The sequence below is a fragment of the Theropithecus gelada genome, chromosome 12 (genome assembly GCF_003255815.1).
Source record: "Theropithecus gelada isolate Dixy chromosome 12, Tgel_1.0, whole genome shotgun sequence".
Lineage (NCBI taxonomy): Eukaryota > Metazoa > Chordata > Mammalia > Primates > Cercopithecidae > Theropithecus > Theropithecus gelada.
The window spans coordinates 14,322,374-14,334,957 of NC_037680.1; the positions used below are offsets into that span (position 1 = coordinate 14,322,374).

Sequence of the window (12,584 nt, forward strand, 5' to 3'; positions counted from 1 at the left end):
AAGGATACATGAACTTGAATAAGAAGAAATAATTACATCTCTAATTGAAAATTGGCATGTCCTTTAATTACGGAGTTAGATGACAAGCCACAGTAACATTAGCAAACCTATAATGTTTTCACCAGTAAAAACCACAGCTATTTCCATAGCACATTGAAATTATTACAGATATCTCAAACTATTATTGACTTCAGCACTTCAAAGTTCTGACACTTACTGGACCAGCCCCTAGGTCTTGTTATAAGTACTTTAATATATAGTGATATCTGTCATTGCTACACATTCCTATACCCAAACTTTGTTTTCTAATACTATTTTGATAACAATTTTTCAATGTAGTTGGTTTCCTTTACAATCCTGGGTATTTTATTTTAAGCATTGAAAAGCATTACCATGAGAAGTTCAGAGATTCCAGAATGCCAGAGGACACAAAACATGGAAGAATCTAAAGCTTAATCCCTTTTCTAAAGTCAGTGAGGCTGGGGGGGCAGTGAGGGTGAGAGAACCTATGGGGGAAAGGATGGAGGTGGAGGGAGGAGTGGGGAGGAGGGAGGAGGGACACAGGAGCCAATCCAGCCTGACCTACACATTGCCTCGCTGAGTGATCTAGGACGACCGGATCTCTCTGAGGCTGCATGTGCTGATGTTAACTGTGACAATAATCTTGTTATTTCTAGGAGGCTCAACAACATCTTACCCATGTAAATTTCTCAAAATTTCAAATTTTTTTTTTTTTGCTAAGCTGAAGGCTGTTGGAAATTTATAGTAACTCCCAACTATATGTCCAGTCTAATAAAAAATAAAATTACCTTAGAGCAGGGTTCCCCAAATCCCTGGGCTATGGACCAGTAACGGCCTGCTACGCACCAGGAGGTGAGTGGCAGGTGAGCGAACGAAGCTTCATCTGTATTTACAGCTCTTCACCATGGCTCACATTACTGCCTGAGGCTGGCCTCCTGTCAAATCAGTGGCAGCATCAGATTCTCATAGGAGCACAAACCCTATTGTGAACTGTGCATTTGAGGGTTCCAGGTTGTGCACTCCTTACGAGAATCTAATACCTGATGATCTGTCACTGTCTCCCATCACCCCCAGATGGGACTGTCTAGTTGTGGGAAAACAAGCTCAGGGCTCCCACTGATTCTACATTATGGTGAGTTGTATAATTATTTCATTACCATGTAATAACAATAGAAACCAAGTGCACAATAAATGTAATGCACTTGAGAATCATCTCCAAACCAACCCCCCTCCCCAGGTCCAAGGAAAAATTGTCTTCCATGAAACCGGTCCCTGGTGCCAAAAAGGTTGGGGACTGCTGCCTTAGAGGCCTGTAAATTATTAAGACCTGAACTGAAAACTACTGTATTAATTGTGTGTTGAGAAGGAACAGAAGCTGTCTTCCTTCTTTCAATCTATATTTGGACTCGTGCACTCACTCGCCTACTGGAATCCTCCTCCTCTGTTGCTGGTAACTTGAACCATCCAGGTCAGTGGTTCCCAAAGTGTGATCTCTGCACCAGCACATAAGCATCACCTGGGAGCTTGTCATAAATGCACATTCTCCAGCCCAGCCCCAGGCATACAAGGAATCAAAGCAATGGGGGTGGGCCTCCTTGCTAATTACCTACTTTCTCTGGGTGACCCCTGATAATCACAGGTTTTGACCCACATGGCCCTTAGTTTGGCTTCTGTACCATCCAACTTTTTGGAATCTACCTTCAGGACTGAAAAATCTCACTTTTCAGTGTTCTTTATCACAGCGACAGGTAAAAGTGACTCTTAGCTGGATTACAAGAGTGGAAGGGGAAGTCTGGGGGTAGGGGTGATGTGCTTAGTGAGCAACTCATTCCCAGTTCCTTCAGCTTCCCTTTGCCTTGGGGCTCTTTTGCTCTTGGTGTTCGCCACCTCTGCCCTGCTCCAGCCCATCTCTAAGAGGCCTCCTGTTTGACACATGGAATTGGCCACAGTGGAAGTATTTACATCATGGAAATAGCAAATGTTATACATTAAGATGTCTTTTGTTTGTTTCTAGAGTATCAGTTTATGAGCCCACTTCTGAATGAATATATTTAAAACAACATTGGCATTTGCTAGTTTCTATGAACTAAGGGACGTCACTTCACCTCTTAGGTACCAAAAATTCAGAAGACATAGATAGTCTAGGTAAGAGAATGGAAGTCATCCATAATACCACCACTCAAAGATAAGTATGATTAATGTTTTGATGAATTTCTCATCTTCCATGCTGTATTAGTCAGAGTTCTTCAAAGAGACAAAATGAATGCGATAGATATCTATGTATTGATATAAATATAAATTAGATATAAATATAAATAATATATGAGAGGGGATTTATTAGAAGAATTGGTCCCCAAGATTATGGAGCCTGAGATGTCCCACAATAGGCCGTCTGCAATTTGGAGACCTGGTTCACGGTTCGGTTTGAATCTGAAAGCCTCAGAACCAGGGAAGCTGATGGTGTGACTCACAGTCGGAGGACAAAGGCCTGACAACCTGGAAGTCCACTGGTGTCAGTCCTGGAGTCCAAAGGCTGGAGAATCTGAAGTTCTGATGTCTGAGGGCAGGTAAAAAAAGAGCATCCCAGCTCCAGGAGAGAGAGAGGAAAGACGCTTTCTCTACCTTTTGTGTTCTCTCCAGGTTCCCAGGTGATTAGATGGTGCCCACTCGCATTGAGGGCAGATCTTCCCCATGCAATCCAACTCACAGGCCAATCTCCTCTGGAAAGACCCCCCCACAGATACACCCAGAAGGCGTACTTTACCACTTCTCTAGGCATTCCTTCGTTCAGTCAAGTAGACACTTAAAGTTAACCATCACATATGCCAATATTGGGGCTCACAAAACAATACCCCAAAATGGAGGCCTCAGAAAGAGCCTCAGAAGCAAAAGTTCTTCTCTACCTTCTCCTGCCTTCCTGTCTCTCAGTCCTATTCTCCCGCAAGGCTAGCCATAGGAACTAGAATCCCTCTGCCCCAAGATGGGTCATAGAAACCAGAACCCCTTTTCCCCAAAGTCAGCCACAAAACTTAAAACTATTACTCTAACCTTCCCCACTTCTTTCTGTGTAAAAACCGGCCGTAAATAAAGTATCTGACCTACCTTGTTTGGTGGAGGTCATAAGACCCCATTGCAGAGAGGGTCCTGCACCACACCCAGAAGGGAGGAATACTGCTCAGCTAGGCCAAGAGGAATGTAGACAGACAGGCCTTGTTGGGTTTCCCGGCTCAGTCTATTAGCGTTAGCTCGTACCCTTTTTGTTCAATCAGTCATATTTCTACAAGGATACCCATACTTTGTCGAACCTAAGCATAAAAATGGACAATTTCTCCTGTATCTTTGCTTCTTTATTCTGAAGGCTCCTGTGTCTATGCATTAAATAAATTCATATGCCTTTTCTCCAATTAATGTGCCTTTTGTAAGTTGATTTTTCAGTGAAACTTTGGAGGGCCAAGAGGAAAGTTCCACTATGCACTTACACTATGCATTTCCCAAAATGCACTTACTCTATGCATTTTGTTTAAATATTTGAGATTATGCAATTGGGTATCCTTTTTTCATAACAATCATAACCATTTTGCTGTGTCATTAAAATTATTTGAAAACATATTTTTTGATGGCTGTGTAATATCTCATCCTTGGGATTAAACACTTTACCTATCCATCTGCATTATAAATAATGCTGCAATGTCTTTTTTCTTCTGCATTTCAATAGTTTTCTTAGATTATGTTCCCAGAAGAAGAATCTCTGAGTCAGTTTTTGAGGCTTAAATACATATTTACAAGTTGTTTCCCAAAATGTTTGTCCTAGTTTATATTCACGCTGATGGAAAGGGAGCACTCCTTTTGATCTTAGCCACGATGTTAGCCACATTAAGAGCTGTATTTTAACTTAGACACCAGCATTTACACATCGACACATATTGCATTTGGATATCTATTTGTTGTCTGACAGCTTTAGAAGGGGATGGCCAAATTTGGAGTGTTACTAAAAAAATTTGGTATCAAGACAATTGAAACTCTTCTGGTAGAGGCTGGCCAACCTGAATAAAAATGATAGTTATACTCTTTTAATGTGTCAGCCTTTTGTAATTTAAATGCTTGCAATGAAATGTGAAATGCAGGTAGACATTTTGTATATTACCATATTGAGTAAGGGTGACAGTGATAAGATCGTACCTTTCATTTTATTAATTAAAAATGTATGGCTGGGTGTAGTGGCTCATACCTGTAATCCTAACACTTTGGGATGCTGAGGTAGGAGGATCACGTGAGGTTAGGTGTCTGAGACCAGCCTGGGCAACATAGGGAGACCCCCTCTACAAAAAAAAAAAAAAAAAAAAAGTCAGGTGTGGTGGTACCTGCCTGTAGAGGCTGGGGTGGGAGGATTGTTTTGAGCCCAGAAGGTTGAAGCTGCCACGAGCCATGATCATGTCACTGCATTCCAGCCTGGGTGGCATAGTGAGACCCTGTCTAAAAATAAAATAAAATAAAATAAAATAAAATATAATAAAATAACAGCAGCACCTCTATTGTTTTATTATGAAAGGAATATATGCTTATTGTAGATGATTTAAAAACACATAGACAACTTAAAATAAATATTACTTATTAGTTGTTTTCTTCCAGTCTTTTTTCTATGCACATGTATATGTGTATAGTTTTAATATTTTGCATATATAACTTTAAACCAAAAATGCATGCTGTATATGCTGTTGTACACTCTCCTTTTTTGATCTCCGCTTTTACTCCCCTTAAACTAAATAGACTTTAAATGCCTTTCCATGTTATTTAATAGCCCTCTAAACATCCTTTTAGATGTCTTCCAGTATTCTATATTTGGATATATTATTTTTATTTAAACCATCCTTATGGTGGGACACTTTTGCATCATATGTTTTACATTATTGTCAATAATACTTGTTATCCCTGAATTCTGAGTTTTATAGCTAGCAGACTCATTTGGGAACAGCTCAGAAAGAAGCTGACTCAGTCTTAGAAGGTCTCGGCTGACCAGCTCCAGTATGGATTATTGCTCCTGTCTGTCCTATTTCTTCTTTCCTCTCTGATTGTTCTCCTTCCTTTCACAGGCCTGTGACAGAGGGAAGTCCAGAGCTCTCCATCTTCCCCAGCTCACTTTGTCTTGCTCTTCATCTCAGGATCCCATAAGGCCTGAAGCTGAGATCATCAGTGTCATGCTGGCTCCTCTCCTTATTTGTTTAAAATAATTAGGGACACAGTTGAAGAATAAGATAGTACAGATGCTCCTCAACTTATGATGGGGTTATGTCCTGAATGTCCCGATAAACTCATCATAAGTGAAAATATTGTGTCAAAAATACATTTAATAAACCTGACCTACCGAATGACAGTTTGGCCCAGCCTAACTTAAACATGCTCAGAACACTTACATTAGCCTGCCGTTGGACAAAATCATCTAACACAAAGCTTATTTTGTAATAAAGGATCAAATATCTCATATAATTTATTGAATACTCTACTGAAAATGTAAAATAGAATGATTGTATAGGTACTCAACATGCGGTTTATACTGAACAAGTATCAATTTTGCCCCATCATAAAGTTGAGAAGTCATAAGTGGAGCCATCATAAGTCAGGGGCCGTCTGTACTGTGAGGATTAGAACAAGGGGTTACTCACCTTACCCTTGCCAACTTCCCAATTCTCTATAATTTCCCAGAGGTAGCCATTTACAATTAATTTTAATTTTTGTGGCTACATAGTAGGTGTATGTATGGGGTCCATAAGATGCTTTGATACAGGCATGCAATGAGTAATGTCAACATCATGGAAAATGGGGTATCCATCCCTTCAAGTATTTATTCTTTGTATTACAATCCAATTATCCTTTTTAAAGTTATTTTTAAGTGTATGATTAAATTATTATTGGCTATAGTTGCCCTGTTGTGCTAGCAAATACTAGGCCTTCTTCATTCTTTCTCTTTTTGTGGTACCCATTAACCATTCCCACCTTCCCCTCCCGCTCCCACCTTCCCTCTGGTAACCCTTCTTCTGCTCTCTAGCTCCATGAGTTCAATTTTTTTGATTTTAGATTCCCCAAAATAAGTGAGAACATGTGATGTTTGTCTTTCTGTGCCTGGATTATTCCACTTAACATAATGACCTCCAGTTCCATCCATGTTGTTGCAAATGACAGGATCTCATTCATTTTTTGTGGCTGAATAATACTCCATTGTGTATGAGTACCACATTTTCTGTATTCATTGTATTAGCTTGCTCTCACACTGCTAATAAAGACATACCCAGGACTGGGTAATTTATAAAGGAAAGAGGTTTAATTAACTCATAGTTCCACATGGCTGGGAAGGCCTCAAGGTCATGGCCGAAAGCGAAGCAGAAGCAAAACACCTCTTACATGGCAGCAGGCAAGAGACAGCTTGTTCAGGGTAACTCTCATTTATAAAACCATCAGTTCTCATGAGACTTATTTACTACCACAAGAACAGTATGGGAGAAACCACCACCATAATTAGATTATCTCCACCTGGCCCCACCCTTGACACATGGGGATTATTACAATTCAAGGTGAGATTTGGTTGGGGACACAGCCAAACCATATCATCCATTCATCTGTTGATAGACACTTAGGTCGCTTCCAAATCTTAGCTATTATAAACAGTGCTCAAACAAACTTTGGAGTGCAGATATATCCTTGATATACTGATTTCCTTTTTGGGGGTGTATACCCAACAGTGGGATTGCTGAATCATATGGTAGCTCTATTTTTAGTTTTTTGAGGAACTTCCAAACTGTGTTTCATAGTGGTTGTACTAATTTACATTCCCACCAACAGTGTAAGAAAGTTTCCTTTTCTCCACATCCTCACCAGCATTTGTTATTGCCTGTCTTTTGGATAAAAGCCATTTTAACTGGAGTGAGATGATATCTTGTAGTTTTGATTTGCATTTCTCGATGATCAATAATGTTGCGTACCTTTTCTTATGCCTGTTTGCTATTTGTATTTCTTCTTTTGAGAAATGTCTATTTAAATCTTTTGTCCATTTTCAAATCAGATTATTAGATTGTTTCCTATAGAGTAGTTTGAGTGCCTTATATATTCTGGTTTTTAATCCCTTGTCAGATGGTTAGTTTGCAAATATTTACTCCCGTTCTATGGGTTGTCTCTTCACTTTGTTGATTGTTTCCTTTGCTGTGCAGAAGCTTTTTAACTTGATATGATGCCATTTGTCCATTTTTGGTTTGCTTGTCTCTGCTTATGGGGTCTTACTCAAGAAATTTTTGCCCAGACCAATGTCCTGGAGATTTTCCCCAATGTTTTCTTGTAGTAGTTTCATAGTTTGAGGTCTTAGGTTTAAGTCTTTGATCCCTTTTGATTTGATGTTTGTATTTGGCAAGAGATAGAGGCATAGCTCCATTCATCTGCATATGGATATCCAGTTTTTCCAGCACCATTTATCAACGATACTCTTTTCCCCAAAGCATGTTCTTGGCACCTTTGTTGAAACTGAGTTCACTGTAGGTGCGTGGATTTGTTTCTGGGTTCTCTGTTCTGTTCCATTGGTCTGTGTGTTTTTATACCAGTACAAAGCTGTTTTGGTTACTATAGCTCTGTGGTATAATTTGAAGTCAGGTGATGTGATTCCTTCAGTTTTCTTCTTTTTGCTTAAGATAGCTTTGGCTATTTTGTTTTTTTTGTGGTTCCATATAAATTTTAGAATTATTTTTTCTATGTGAAGAATGTCATTGGTATTTTGATAGGAATAGCATTGAATCTGTAGATTGCTTTGGGTAGTATAGACATTTTAACATCATTGATTTTTCCAATCCATAAACATGAAATATCTTTCTATTTTTTTAATGCCCTCTTCCATTTCTTTCATCAGTGTTTTATAGTTTTCCTTATAAAGCTCTTTCCCTTCTTTGGTTAATACTTAGGCATTTAATTATATTTATGGCTATTGTAAATGTGATTACTAATTTACATTCCCACCAACAGTGTAAGAAGGTTCCCGTTTCTCCACATCCTCACTAACATTTACTATTGCCTGTCTTTTGGATAAAAGCCATTTTAACTGGAGTGAGATGATACTTCATTGTAGTTTTGATTCACATTTCTCTGATGATCAGTGATGTTGCATACCTTTTCTTATGCCTGTTTGCCATTTGTATGTCTTCTTTTTTTGGGTTAATTAAATTTATTTTAAAAATCATAAAATGTTTCTTACAAAAGAGTATTGCATTCTGAACTGCTCTGAACAGATGCCAGGGACATGTGGGCTATTGTTACTTTTCCTGCCTGTCCCACCCCCCAAATGTTACAGTGACCACAAAGCAAGGTGTTCATAATAATTACATAGGGGGAATTTCTTCAAACCACCAACAATAACAAAAAATAAGATCCACTCACTCTGCTGCTGTTTCAAAATTTCAATGTTAGTTTTTTTTTTTTGTTTGTTTGTTTGTTTGTTTTTTGCATGCCCTTCCCCCTCCAACCCTGCTGGTAAGGAACTAAAACATTACATCTGGTGAACAGTGAAAATTTCCCTACACCTCAAATGCAGAACACCTATGAAGCAGAGGAATGTTGGCTTTTTAAACAGAAGCAGATTGGAAAAAAAAAAAAAAAGCATGCAGGACTCCTTCAGTTCTTCACTAGTCTTAGAAAAATTTTCCAGAATACTGCTTCACACTGTTCAGCAGCAAATACTGTGCATTCTGTATCTGGTCCTGTGTTCCTGTAATGGTAATGATCTAATCTTTGAATCCTTCTAAAGGCTCATCAATTTTGATCAAAGCTCCCTACTCATGACGGATTTGTTTGATCCACTGACCACCTTTGCCAATAATAGATCCAGACAAATCTTTGGGAATAGTTACTTGTGTAGTAATAATAGGTCCACCAAGATCACCATATGAGCCACGACCCCCTGCATAGGAATAATCCTATCTGGAGCCACCCTGTGGTTCATAAGCCATCTGCCATTCTGATGTGCTCCATGGATCTACTGCAGAGTCCCAAGTTTCATCAGCACTGAAATCAACCATGCCGTCCTAACCGTCTCCAGGTCTCCCTTTTCTGTTATAGGTCATGAGATCTCCCCCTCTAGGTGGTGGAGGAAGAGGAAGATTCCGAGCTCTGCTACTACCCCAGCCGTCTTGTCCAGGAGGAGGAGAAGGTGGTCCTTGACGAGCGCTCATATCATCATAATTTCTTCTAGATGGAGGCATGGGACGCCCACTACGACCAGGAGGCATTCTATCAAAACCACCTCTTCCCTGCATCAGAAATCCCACTGGGCGTCCACGGCGGTCATCAAACACCATTGTAAAACCACCATAATCATAGGTTTCATCGTAAAAATTGGGATCATAAGGCTGTGCATGTCCTTTGATGGGAGACTCAGATATAAGATCAAGGATGATCTTTATGTACTCTACAACCCTATCGGCTTTTCCTCCAATAAGAATAACTCGGTCAGTGGAATGAGGACAACATTCCTGGAAAAGCGTGATGGTTGGTTGAGTGTTTTCTCAGTTCTTTGATTTTAGCATCTTTGACCCCAGTGATTCCTGCTGCTAGACTCTGATGAATCAACAGCCTCAACTCGCAGTCAAAGTCACTTCCTTTATGATGTTGGTAATTTAAGCATTCCACAGCATCAGATTCGAGTGGGAGCTGGCTGGTTGCAGTGGGTGTTGGCAACTGCAGGCCCTCTTCCAAGGTATGGATGATTTTCCTTATAATTTCTCCAATTGTTTCAATATCAGCACTGATACTCAATACAGGCTTGGGGCCACTGCTGTCTGGAATTGAAACACTGGCATTGTAGTCTGTAGGGAGAGCCTTAATATTCTTGCTTCCTTTTCCAATCACTGCCCCAGCATTCTTGCTCTGAAACAGAATGTGTAATTCAACCATCTCATCAGTGTTTCCAGATCTTTTAAATACTTGTTCCTCTTCCATATCTTCTGCAGGGCGTTTACCAAATTCACCACTGGTTTCAGTGTTAGGGAAGGTCTCTTCTGGCTGTTCAGTTTCCACATTCTCGTATTAAATGGACACATCAATCAGTTATTATATATCCTTGCAGAGCAGAACTGAAGTGTTCTGGGTCAGACCAATGACTGACACCCCAGCGCTGCAGTAGCCACGCGAGGTCACCATCCCTCTGCCGCCGTGCTTGTGTGTCTTCTCCTGAGAAATGTCGAATTAAATTTTTTCTCCACTTTTAAGTCAGATTATTAGATTTTTCCTATAGAGTTGTTTGATTAGGTTTTAATTTCTTTTTCAAATTGTTCACTGTTGGTATATAGAAATGTTACTGATTTTTGTATGCTGATATCCTGCAACTTTACTGAATTTATCAGTTCTAACAGTTTTTTTGGTGGATTCTTTAGGTTTTTCCAAACATAAGCCCATATCATTTGGAAACAAAGATAATTTGACTCCTTCCTTTCCAATTTGGATGCCTTTTCTTTCTTTCTCTTGTCTGATTTCTCTAGCTAGGACTTTCAGTATTATGTCCAATAATAGTGGTGAAAGTGGCATCCTTGTCATCTTCCAGAGCTTAGAGGAAAGGCTTTCCATTTTTCCCCATTCAGTATGATACTAGCTGGTGGTCTGTCATGTATGGCTTTTATTATGACGAGACATGTTCCTCCTATAGCCAGTTTTCAGAGAGTTTTTATTATGAAGAGAGTTGAGCTTTATTAAATGCTTTTTAAGCATCAATTGAAATGACTTTATGGTTTTTGTCCTTCATTCTGATGATATGATGTATCATGTTGATTGATTTGTGGATGTTGAACCATTCTTGCATCCCAGGGATAAATCCCACTTGGTAATAATGAATGATCTTTTTAATATGTTGTTGAATTCAGTTTGCTAGTATTTTGTTGAGAATTTTTGCACCAATATTCATCAGAGATATTGGCCTGACTTTTTTTTTTTTAATGTATCTTTGTCTGGTTTTGGTATCAGGGTATTACTGGCTTCATAGAATTGGTTTGAAAGTAGTCCCTCTTCCTCTATTTTTCAGAATAGTTTGAGTAGGATTGGTATAAGTTCTTCTTTAAATGTTTGGTAGAATTCAGCAGTGAAGCCATGTGGTCCAAGGTTTCTCTTTACTGGGAGACTTTTAGTACAGCTTCAGTCTCATTACTTGCTATTCATCTGTTCAAGTTTTGGATTTCTTTCTGTTTCAGTCTTGGTGTACGTGTCCTATACAGTTGTACATGTGTAGGAATTTGTCCATTTCTTCTAGATTTTCTGATTTATTGGGATATAGTCGATCCTTTAAATTTCTGTGGTATCAGTTGTATGTCTCCTTTTTTATTTCTGATTTTATTTTGATCTTCCCTCTTTTTAATTCATTAGCCTGGCTAAATATTTGTCAGTTTTAACTTTCAAAAAACCAACTCTTTGTTTCATTGATATTTTATATCATTTTCTTTATTTCAATTTTATTCATTCTACTCTGATATCTGTCTGTCTATCTATCTATCATCTATCTATCTATCTATTTATCTATCTATCTATTTATCTATCATCTATTTTTTTGAGACAGTGTCATGTTTTGTCACTCAGGCTGGAGTGCAGTGGTGTGATCTCAGCTCACTGCAGCCTTGACCTCCTAGACTCAAGTGATCCTCCTGCCTCAGCCCCCTCAAGTAACTGGGACTGCAGGCATGCGCCGCCATGCCTGGATATATATATATATATTTGAATCTTTTGTAGAGACAGTGTTCGCCATGTTGTTCAGGCTGGACTTGAACTCCTGAGCTCAAGTGATCTGCTGCCTCAGCCTCCCAAAGTGCTAGGATTACAGGCACTGCACCTGGCCTCAAAGCCAATAACTGTTACCTTTGCCCTTTTGAGGCTATTTTCTAGATCCTGTAGGTGTGCTTTATTGATTTTTATTCTTTTATTTTTGTCTCATCTGACTGTGTATTTTCAAATAACCTGTCTTCAAACTCACTAATTCTTCCTTCTGCTTGACCAATTCTGCTATTAAAAAATGCTGATGCATTCTTCGGTATGCCAATTGCATTTTTCAGTTCTGGAATTTGTGCTTAATTTTTAATTATTTCAATCTCTTTGTTAAATTTATCAGATTGAATTCTGAATTCCTTCTCTGTGTTATATTGAATTTCTTTGAGTTTCCTCAACACAGCTATTTTGAGTTCTCTGTCTGAAAGGTCACATATCTCTGTTCCTTCAGGATTGGTCTCTGCTGCCTTATTTAGTTCATTTGGTGAGATTATGTTTTCATGGATGGTGTTGATGCTTGTAGATGTTCTTTGGTGTCCGAGCATTGAAGAGTTAGGTATTTATTGTAGTCTTCTTAGTCTGGGCTTGTTTGTACCTGTCCTTGGGAAGGTTTTCCAGATATTCAAACAAACTTGGATATTGTGATCTAAGCTGTATTTGCTTTAGGGGGCACCCAAAGTCCAGTAACACTGTGGTTCTCATAGACTCCTAGAGGTACTGCCTTCATGGTCTTGGAAAAGATCTGAAAGACTTCTCTGAATTACCAGGCAGAGACTCTTGTTCTCCAAAAG

The 12,584-nt window shown here is 39.1% G+C and overlaps 1 pseudogene across 1 annotated transcript in view; it reads right to left on the bottom strand.

Moving 5' to 3' along the window:
* Window positions 1-8,593: 8,593 nt before the first annotated feature.
* Window positions 8,594-12,584, bottom strand: part of LOC112636472 — an 85,706-nt pseudogene continuing 81,715 nt past the window's right edge. The window contains exon 10 of the transcript XR_003122185.1: window positions 8,594-10,068. The product of XR_003122185.1 is annotated as a heterogeneous nuclear ribonucleoprotein K-like (transcript). The remainder of the gene's footprint in view (window positions 10,069-12,584) is intronic.